The following is an 11,419-nucleotide window of genomic DNA, read 5'->3' as shown; positions in this document are numbered from 1 at the left end:
TCTGGCTGGTAGATGTTGGAAGCTTTGTACTGAGGTCGGCCTCAGTATGCCTTGGGTGACCAAGAGAAGTGGCCTTCACAGGGTTCCTTAAATTACAATAGACCTCTTCTATAAAAGTAAAAAAAGTAAACTGAGATCCCCTATACAAATTTCTACCTTCTAAGTCACTCCAATACTCAGAACCTCTTAACGAGTGCTTCCTTCTTCAACAGGCAATGGTAGGAAGAGGACAAATTGTATGTCCCCTTCCAGTTATCAGATCTAAGGGAAATTTAAAAACATCTAAACAGCTGTACTGATGCCCAAATACATTCAAGCCTTTATCTCTGTGACTAGACCAGCCTCTTATCTCATTAGAAAAGCAATGGGTTCTGGCCCAGGCCAGTCAGGTTGGAAATGATTATATGGCTCAAGCAGTAGAGTGCCGCTTTACAAGCAGAAAGTCCTGAGTTCAAGCCCAGTACAGCCAAAGTAAAAAAAAATAATAATAATAATAATAATATTTGGGGCTGTGGAAGTAGCTCAATGGGAGAATGTCTGCCCAGCATGTGCAAAGCCCTGGGTTCAATTCCCCAGCATTACAAAAAAAAAAAAAATGGTAAAGAAGATAAGTGGCATTAATGTCACTTCAGCCATCTCATAGTGGAAAAACATAGTTTAACCTAGACCAGATCCCTCATTCTTCAAGTGAGGAAACTGAGGCCCAGAACAGTTCAGAGATTTGCTCTCCAGAGTGTCAGGTGTCAATGTAAAACAACTTTACTTTACAGCAACAACCTATCAGAAAGCATACCACGGTGGACTCAGAGTCACAGGTGAGAGAGGTTCTCCTCAAAGATAAATTTCTAACAGTCAGTCCCCGATATTCGTAAAAACTCAAGACTGTGGCTGAATGGAAAAGTCATTGAACCAAGTAATACAGCTAGCCACGTCTGTATTTACAGCCATGTCTGTATGTCCGGGACCTTACTAACAGGAGAGAAAAAGATAAGAGACACCATGGCCTCATTGCTGCTCTCAGAGAGGGCCCCACCCGACTGGGGCCTGTATCCTGAACTTGCTACCATGGTGGACAGGAAGGGCACTTCTGCAGAGAATGCTTAAGGGGGGACAGCCCAGGAGACAGCCCCACCCCCAACTGGGACCCTGCCCTCTGCAAAGGTAACCACTGGAGGTCTAAGTGCCCCAGTCACCAGATGGAAGGCGAGGTGCCACCTTCTATGGATTGATGGGTCCCAGCCTCCTGGCCACATTCCACTTCTTGGCATCAATGTTGAGGAGCCATAATGGCAGGGGGAAAAAAAGGCCATTTTCCTCCTAGACAGTTCTCTGTTTTACCTTTTTCTTCTGGTCCCCAGTCCAATGACAAAAGTTATCGTTCAGGGCAAATCTGGCCAGCCCGTAGAGCGCTAGTTTACCCGGCCTCTGGCCTGCTCTTGGGGAGACCTCCTCCCCTGTCACTCTTTCTCCATAGTACCTGAAACTCCAGTGTCCCTGCTGGGATAGGATTTACTATCTCAATTAAAAGCTCAAATTCTCCTCCCCCCAGGCAGCTATCTCTGCTGCCCCCTCCTTCAGGAACAAAGAAGATTCACAGTGTGGACTGATGAGTGTAGGGTGAGCCAGGATGGCCCTCCCTATTCAAATAAAACTCAAAAATCCCTCACAGTTTCCACACCTAAAACAATATCCCCTCAAGCCTGAGGGACAATGAGGCCTTAGCCTATCATAAATTCCTTAAAACAACAAGGGCTACTAGTTAGTTACTTCAGCCCCTATAATAAATTTAAAATTCTTATAAAAGTTAATTTTAAAATACAAGTTACAAAGTAAACAACTGGAAAGGATATAGATAGGTAATAAATGTATTTTTTGAGAAGTTAAAGGAAAAAGGAATGGTTTTTTGGATGAGAAGGGATTTTGCAAAAAAGGGTTTATCCTAAAGATTGTTTCCAGTAGGAGGGATAAACACAAGCCATCAAAGGATTTAGTATGTTATATAAAGGTCTAAGTAAGTTTTAGAAGTGCATAATAAAAAACTTCCGTGTGTGATAAAGTTAAAGTTGAATGTAATCTAAGAGTTGCCTAAAAGACTTTTAGGGTCATGTCAAACTAAAATCAAATCCTCTATGTCTATGAAATAACAAGGTTATCTTAAGATTGTTCTGCTCTGAGTAACATCTACAAAAAACCATTACAGAGAAAGATTTTATCAAAGAAATTATTCGTGTTTTCTGCTGATCTTGTCAAGCTTTAAGTACTACTAAATCAGAGTTCATTTACATATTTGCTTATGTATCTTAAATGACCACCTTGTAACAGAGTTATGTTATACTTTATCTAAATATGGTACAGACATTTAAAAGTTAAAGGTGTCAATTTATATAAAATAATGAGCTAAAGCTCTCTTTTATCCAAGGGTGTTACATTTAAATCCTGACAGCCCCTGCCTCCCACAGGTCACCTACCTAGGTGTGGCCTTAAAGGGACAGACTCACTCCCTGAGTCATAAATGCATCAACCCAATCTTCCATTTCCCAGCCCACATACCATAAGACAGCTTACAGCTTTCCTGGCAGTTATAGGATTTTACAGAATTTAGATCCCTAGGTATGTAGTCCCTGAACAGACACCTTTTTATGCTTCTCCTAATATTCCTATTTGGGTCTTAGATAATGTATGGCCACCCATTTCTCTCTCTGTAGTTGGAGGACTCTTGATATTGTCTAGGGAAGAACATTTCACAGTGGTTCTCCTGGCCAATGCCCATCCTAATGCCTGTGTTCTCGCTCTCCTATTCTTAAGGTTCCTCCCTTGTAGCATACCGCATGTCTGTTATTGCTAATCAAAATTTAACCAGTTGTACCTCCAGGGATACCAACCTCTCCAAAACGCCAGGATAGTTGGCTGATACCCACCATGCGGAGGTCAGAGAATTGGCTCGAGACTCCTTATGACCTATGGCTAACAAGGGACCTTCATCAACTTCAGGGAAGAGGAAATCTTCATTTTCAGAGCCTGGGCGTACACCATCATGAGGCTCAGCACCCCAACATTGTTTGCTAACTAACCCTCCCTTCCCCTACGCCGCCCCTTGCCAGCTCGAAGAAGCCAGAGCGAACACAACGCCCCCCTTCCTTAACAAACACAAAAGGGAGGAATGTTGGCAATAATGGCGCTGATAGGTTTTGGTTCTTACTGCACCCCTAAGCTTCTGTTTTCCTGGGTCAGGGTCCTGCCTCCCAGGGTCACAGTCCTGCCTCAAGTCTAGCTTGAGCCCTCCTTCTGCCCCAACCTCCAATCAGCATGAACTAAGATCCTAACCAATCAGATCATGCTGAGTCCCACTGAGGGGTAGTTAAGCCCCTGCCCCTCTCCCTCTCTCTCCCTCTCCCACCCGGCAATAAAGAATCTCTTGGCCAGATCACTCCTCTCCACGTGGTCATTTTGGGGCCTATATTTCCTAACAATACCCAGGTTCCACAGAGTAGTTCCACTATCACAAACATGTTCTATATGTAATGTGTATATGATCATGTTTGAGTTTGTGCATATGTTATCTTTTGGATTTATCTTCCACATATGAGAGAAAGCATGCAGCCTTTGTCTTTCTGAACCTGGCTTACTTCACTTAACATGATCTTTAAAATGGGGATTGCTATTGTTATCACTCAGAGTGATTGGATTACTTGAAATAATGATCCTGTGAGGCTTTATAAAGCATTTTGCAAATACTGTAATTTTGATAAAGATTACACGGAACACAGAAAAGGGAAAGAAAACTCTCTGCTGACATAGAATGAGACTCACAGCAGGAGTAACAGAGATCAGCAGGAAGCTCACTAAACCCTGTCCTCTTCCTGGGAACGGAGTAGGACAGCATTTCCCAGCTTCCCTTGCATTTTAGGGACTCCAGACTGAGTTCTGCCAGTGTTAGTGTAAGTGGTGTCCACCAAATCCTCCCACATGCTTCCATTTGCTCTTTCCTGGTCTGCTAGACAGATGCAGAGGCTATAGTGGACTACACCAAGATGATGAAGACAGTGGGCTCACTAGACTGCTTTCCCAACAACCAAATGAGCTTTCTCAGCCTTGAGATTGGGGCTATTTGCGACACTGTATACAGTACACTATAATGTACTCTATAGAAGCAGCCGACAATATTTACCTGGTTTTGCTCTTTTATTCACTTTGACCAGATGATTTCACAGATAAGTTGGGCAGAGAATTCTTTTTTTTTTTTAAGTACTGACTAAGGATAGAATTCTTGCTCCATGTTGTTTTAATTAACAAATAAGCCAACAAACAATTTGCTATCCCTTTAGCTTCATTTTCTAACAAAATGAAAAACAGGATTTAAAGAATAATGATTCTTTGAAACTTTGGGATACAAACTCTGGTATTAATCCTATTCCCAAATCCCATTATCCCATGGAGAATCCCTGATAAAATTTACAGAGCCTTGAGCTGTATTTGAAAACAAAAAGTGCAATCATGTATTTAGGAAGGAGGTCTGTCCTGGGGGTGTGTGATGTGTGGAATGTGGTTTAAGTTAAGCTTTCGCAGCAGGGGTCTTTCATATGAATGAGGATTACTCTCTTGGCTAAGCCCTTCAGAAGGTCACTGTGATCAGCTGCAAAGGGCAGCACACCCACTTTAGAAACCAGGCTCACGCTTGGAATTGAAGAAAAACACGAAATGAAACCCATGCATTCCATGTGAAACACGGACACCTTGGTTTTGAAGGTGGGTCAACAATGGGGGTCAGGGCTCCCAACTGTCAAGATTGCCACAGAAGCCTCTGCAAAACCAGAAGGGGTTTACAATAGCATGGAATTTTAAAAGCTGCAATACTACAATATGGAGTCCTCTGACTCCTGGCTGCACTATGCAGTTTACTTTATACTTCAACTTTAAAAGAGATTCTGGGGGTTAGAATGCAGGAAGTTAGGCTCTTTCCCTTGACCCAAAATCCTAAGGATGAATCCAAATGGTAGAGCTCTGTGAGAGTCACATTCTTTTCTGGAATTGGAGAGACCTGGGGTACCTATCCTATTATGCAGTTTGTTATTCTAATTGTAATCACCCAAATCACATGTCTTCCCCCAGTTTATAAACACAGGAGCCCAGTACTTCCTAACACAAACAGAGGCATCCTCTTTCCAAGCTCCAGGTGGTCCTGGTTCCTGGAGGAAGACCAGGTGCTTGCCCACCTCTCTCATCAAGTCTGCTGGATCTGGGACTGTTTTTCCTTCAAAACACATCAGTGACTTCCTCTGTGAACATGCCCTTCACGACTGGGTTTCTTTCCTTGCAAGAAGCAGTCTTCTGAATGAAAATGAGCTTAAGTAAAACTGGAAGACTGCTATGGTTTGGATAAATGTCCTCCAAAGATCCATGTGTAAAGGATTGGTTCCCTGCCCACTGCACTATTGGGAGGTGGTAGAACCTTTAAAAGGTGAGGCCTAGTTGGGGGTCTTCAAATTCCTGGACAACATGCTCTCTAAAGAAGTAAGGGAACCCTAGCCCCTTCCTTTCCCTTTCTTCTTTTGCTTCCCAGCCATGAGGTAAGCAGTTTTGCTTTGACATTCACTCCCACCATGGTATGCTACTTTACCAACAGAAAAGTACAGGGCCAATAAATCATGGATTGAAACCTCCAAAGACATGAGCCCAAATAAAACTTTTTTCTTATAAGTTGATCATCTCAAGTATTTGCTATAGTGATGAAAAGCTAACATTTAGCTTATTCATTCATCTAACTTAAAACTCTAGGGCTCTGTCTCTAGCTTCATGCATGGTTTGATCCAGGGCTGAAGTAACATTACCAGGATCTAATCTCTGTTCCCTCTTTCCTTCAGTATCATCTGTCATTCCTTTTTTCTTTCAATGACTTTCAGCTCTACTCCTCAAGTTTAGCTCTATTCTCTGTGTCCGTCTATTTCAAAGGTGGCTGTTGTCCTAGGTCTTCCTAGGACTGGGTTGAAATTCATTAAGGAAGACCACTTGCTTCTACCATAGTATTTCCATAGAAGGCCTCTTTGAGTGTCTCTGGCCCTGATTAAAATATGAGACACATATTTTAATCAGGGCCAGAGTAATCACTATGGGGAGGGGGAGTCTGAGTACACTGCTTGCTGAATCATATGCTTCATCCCTTGTGCTCTACAGGATGACATTTGGAGGAGAGAGTGAGTGGCAGTGTGTGTCTGAATCACATGGTATGAGAACAGGGGAGGGTAGATTCCCCAAAGAAAATGAAAACGAGACTTAACAGAAAGGGGATAAATGGATACTGGATGACCCCATACCAACAGATACCTATGACCAGCACTGCCAAAGCTGTGCTCTCCAATCAGATAACAAAAGAAGACTTTAATCCCCTAAAAAGTAAAAGGAGACTTCAATTTTCCTAACTTTGGAGGAATTTTATCTAGAGTGTTGATTCTGTGTCTTGGGCGAAAAAAGTTTCAGATAATAGCAAGATTTCTGTAAATGCATGGGTACTCTCCCAGCTTTCAACAACAAGGAAGACAGAGAGCTGGTTCCAGCAGCTATCATATCAGGATTTATCCTCAACACTTACACAGTGTGCTTACGTCCAACAGAAAGCATGCAGCCATTAAAAGTTGGAGTGTTAGGTCACCAGGTCCTCAGTAGATGAGGTAGAGCCATCTAGTCTAGACCTCATGGGAGCAAGTGATCATTCCAGACTCATTGTTGACTCAACTATCCATGTGTTCATTCTTTTTGGGTTTATAAGGACTTTATGTTTGCTTAGAGTTAGAGACCTCAATGCATCACCTGTATCCTACTCACTCTACATTAGAAAGAGTAGGTAGGTTTTTCCTAAAACTGGTCTTGCTGCCTTTAAACTTAAACTCCATTTCATTCCCACTAGAATGTAAGCTCCAAGGAAGCAAGGATTTCTCCTATTTTCTTCTCTGTTGTATTCTTGATATGTAGAAGTAAGAGTGCCTAGCACAAAATAAGCAGCTTCCCCTAGTCATCCAGCTTCTCCAATCTTCCTGGGCTTAAATTTTCTTAGAGTCACTTAGAGGGCTATCACTCCCCAAAGACACTGGAAGGACACTAGAAAAAACAGTCACAGAGAAGACTAGGCCCCTATTAGCAGGGTCCAGGCATGGAAATGAGTCTGGGACAGCTCACTGGAGAAAGCAGACTAGTACTGTCATGGTGTGTACCCACACCACTTAAAACAGTTCTTAAAGACTGGAGTCTTTACTGAGTGGGGGTGACCTAGAGCCTAAATGGCAGACACAGGGCAGGGCTTTTTCTGGAACTCTCAATGATAATTCCTTTAAGTCTCTGAGGAAAACATGAGGTTAATAAGCTGCAGGTAAACTGAAGAACAGCTTTGTTTCCAACAGAGAAAGTTCAGCTGAGTGCTGTCCACATTATATGGTTGCTCACACAAAAATGGATCACTTACGGGGCCCCAACCCCTCTGGCATCACTGGGAGGACTTGTAGTTAATGGTAGCAGGTGGAAAGCACACCCTTGTAAAGGGAAACAGAAGGCAAAATTGCAGGAGGACACTAATCGAAAAGTCAGTGCCTTCTTTCCTACTTCCTTCTGTCTGGTGGATTCTGAAAACATATGAAGATGGGGGGAAAGGCAGGAAATTGAAGGACTCCTCTGTGGCAAAAGCAATCAACCAAAAAGGAAAGAATTAGTGGCACCTAGTCCCACCATGCAAAAAATCTTAAGTGATCTCTAGACTCGTGTGTACCCTAAGAAGGCTACAGTCCATGAGCCCTGTGCACAACCAGTTTCCATCATTCCCACTTTGTTCACAAGCTGATTCATGAGGACTTATAAAGATAAGGTAGAGTTGTAAAATGGTGTCAGCAAAGAGGCCGTGCACAATGTGTAAACTTGCACTTGCTAAGGTGGGCCCCCTATGTGGCTGACTCTTTCAATAAACAACTGCAAAAGGAAAACAGGCACTTGGACGATTAGCAATGGCCACAAGATAAAAAGCCACTCTGTTGCTCCCAGCTCTCTTCTCTTATTATCTTTATAAGAGATGGTTGCCATGGAATCTCAGCCAGGACTTTACTTCTGTAGATTTAGTGTCTCTCCTGAGGGGCACCTCGACAAAATTCCAAAAAGCTCCAGTTCTATGCTAACTGAAGTTGCTCTCGTGTGTCTGTTGCTCTTGGCAGATACATTTCCATTTTCATAGCAGCTGATGAAGACACTTCTTGGGTAAATTCTGTCACTTTTGATTTCCGACCCACCAATCCATTAGATTGCTAAGGAAGATTAAAGAGATGATGGAGATTAATTTGAAAAACAAAGAGAAAAATTTCATTGTAAGAGTTGACTTCTAAAGCGCTCACACTCCAGGGGTAGCATTGGCTTAGATGTCTGGTTGGCCACGGTGGTTAAATTGTAGGCATCGCGTTTGGAACTTCAGAGTCCCTGGAGATTAAAGTCAGCTCAGCACACACTCTGTGCTCTACAAATTCACTGAGCAGAAGTGGAAAATCTGTATTCTTTCTTCTATAAGTCTGAGAAGACTTCCTTATGGTGTCCTCAAATAGCTCAGAAATGCAATATGGGGAAAGTCATCTTTTCTTGCTCTCAAGTGGTCCAGCTAAGCAGAACTTTATCTGCCTTTTACAAATGCATAGGACAAGGAACTGTGGACAGATTTTTAGTTTAGATATTCTATTGCACCCATGGCACAAATCGAATACCTGCTATGTGCTAGACACTGTGCTGGTGTTGGTGATACAATACCAAATGAGACTCTGGCCTTCTCTAGGGGTTCATGGTCTAATAAGGAAATCAATGTATACAGGAAAACTTCACCAAAATACACATTAGTCAAAACTTTTAAATAGTTTTGTACAAAATACTGTGGAAGTACAGGCTGAGCATCCCTAACTGGAAAATCTGAAATCTGAAATGCTCCAAAATCTGAAACTTTTAGAGGACCAACATGACAGCACAAGTGGAAAATTCCACATCTGCCCTCACGTGACTATCACAGTCAAAACTCAGGTGCCCTTAAAAATATTGTATGAAATTACCTTTAGGGCCATGTATGATAGTATATACCTGTAATTCCAGCACTTGGGAGTCTGAGGCAAGAGGATTGTAAGTTTGAGACCAGTGTGGGCTACAGGCCAATGTGGGATACACAGTGAGACCCTGTCTCAGAAAAAATTACCTTCAGGTTGGCGATCAATAGCTGGTGGCATGGGTAACAGAATGGGCCATGGCTGACTGGGGCATGCTAACAGATCCCCAGTGCTGACTTTCACACTCTCTGCAATTATGCTCAGGAAGCTAAGCCATCATAGGGGCCAAATGGTCCAGGGTCACCAGGCCTGGCCACCAGAGACACAGCAATGCATCAGTCAAGAATCACAAAGGTATTGTGTGAGCATAGTTGGGAGTGGAATACTCAGTGTCCACATCCAAGACCCTTCAGGGCTAAGTTGAAAGGCCTAGATGGGAACTGCTAATCAAACTCAGTTAAGGGAAAGACGAAAGTATCCCCTATAAGAAGAGCTTTCAGTAAGAAAGGCACACTCAAATGTTAAAGTGGGGTGAACGTGGAGAGTCCAGAGAAGAAGGTCATGCCAAGGGAAAAGATGACACAGGCCAATATCTGCAGGTGAGACTTAGCCAAGCATGGGGAGAGTTGTGGTAAGAAGCTAGGGCTTGCAAGTCTATCAGACCTGGCTCTAAGTCTTGGTGTACCATTTGCCAGCTGTAAGACTTTATTTATTTAAATTTTATTTTATTTTTTCAGCATATGACATTAGATGGCTTATTTCACCATTCTGGACCACAGGATTTTTTTGTTTTGTCTTATTTTATTTGTTTTGGTGATACTGGGATTTGAACTCAGGGCTTCATGCTTGCTAGATGCTCTACCACTTGAGCCATGCCTTCAGCTCTTTTTTGCTTTAATTGTTTTTCAGCAAGGGTCTCTCACTTTTTGCCTGGGCTGGCCTAAAATCACAAACCTTCTACCTATTCCTTCCTTGTAGCTGGGATTAAAGATGTGAACCACCACGCCTAGCACTGAGCCATAGTTTTAAATTCTGAAATATGAAGATAAAATAATAACTAACCCATAGGTTATTTTGAAGAAAAATGACAGAATAAATTATAATATTTTAGCCTAGTTCCTGCACACAATAATCAATGTTGGCTGTTATAAATGATGATAACAGCAATGGAGAAGTAAAGAGATTGACAGGAGACCACTCAAGCACATGGCATTGATTTTTGCCCAAACTCTACAGATTAGCAAGCAGTTGCCAAAAGGAAGTGAAAATAAAAGCTTTATTTTTACACTGGAGCAAATGAAGATCAACGTATGAAGTTTAAATATAGCCCATTAGGAGTTCAGGCCTGCACACTCTCAGGGAGAATGGTCAAACACCCCTTTCTGGAGCCCCAAACTCTGGGCGTCACACTGTTGTGTTGATAACAATCCTTTTTTGGATCCAGTTCATGATATTTGGTGTTTTGAATCAAAGCAACTCTCTTTCAGAAGTTCTTGGCCACTCCTCCCCTAGACTTCAAATCTCGGTATAAGCTGATACCAGACATTCTAAAGCCCACTGTGAAATTGCCAAGCAAATAAGAACTGACTTTATAACCAATGTCCTGGGTAGACTTATTCCTATGTCAATAGCGTAGTGTGTGTTTCTCTTGAAAGCCTCAGAGACTGAAATACTATGATTTTATGTATGTTATACTATAAGTTTAGATCTTAAAATACTAACAGCATCAACTGAGTAGGTTCTACAAAGAGGTGGCCCAGGAGTTAGCACTTCCTATTGAACTGACTTTAGTCACAGGTGAATGATGGTGCTACATAATGCAGTCCTGTGATAGTGTCTAAGATGTCCCCAACTGTCCCTTGGCTCCTGGAATTATGCACTCACATAATTCCTCTGTTATGGCTTGGATATGAAGTGTGCCCCCAAGAGGCTCATGTATTAAAGGGTTGGAAACTTTAGGAGGTAGGGCTTCACTGGAGGAAGTTGGTCTCTGGGGGCATGTCCTTGGGAGCTGTATCTTGTCCTGGGCCCTTCTTTGTCTCCCTCTCTCTGCCCCTGCTACCTGCCCACCATGAGACCTCAACATTATAAAGGCTATATATGACAAACCTATACCCAACATCATATTTAATGGAGAAAAGCTGAGTCTTAGAATTCCTAGGCAGAGCAATAAGGCAAGAAGAAGAAATAAAAGGAATACAAATAGATAAAGAAGTAGTCAAACTATCCCTATTCACAGATAACGTGATTTTATACCTTAAAAACCAAAAAACAACTCTACCTAAAAACTCCTAGCAGGATAAAAAAATTGACTTACAAAAATAAATAGCTTTTCTATACACCAACAACGAACAAATTGAGAAAGA

The sequence above is a fragment of the Castor canadensis genome, chromosome 9 (assembly GCF_047511655.1).
Source record: "Castor canadensis chromosome 9, mCasCan1.hap1v2, whole genome shotgun sequence".
Classification (NCBI taxonomy): Eukaryota; Metazoa; Chordata; class Mammalia; order Rodentia; family Castoridae; genus Castor; species Castor canadensis.
The sequence above is the reverse complement of the archived record's forward strand: the minus strand, read 5'-3'. Positions refer to the sequence as shown.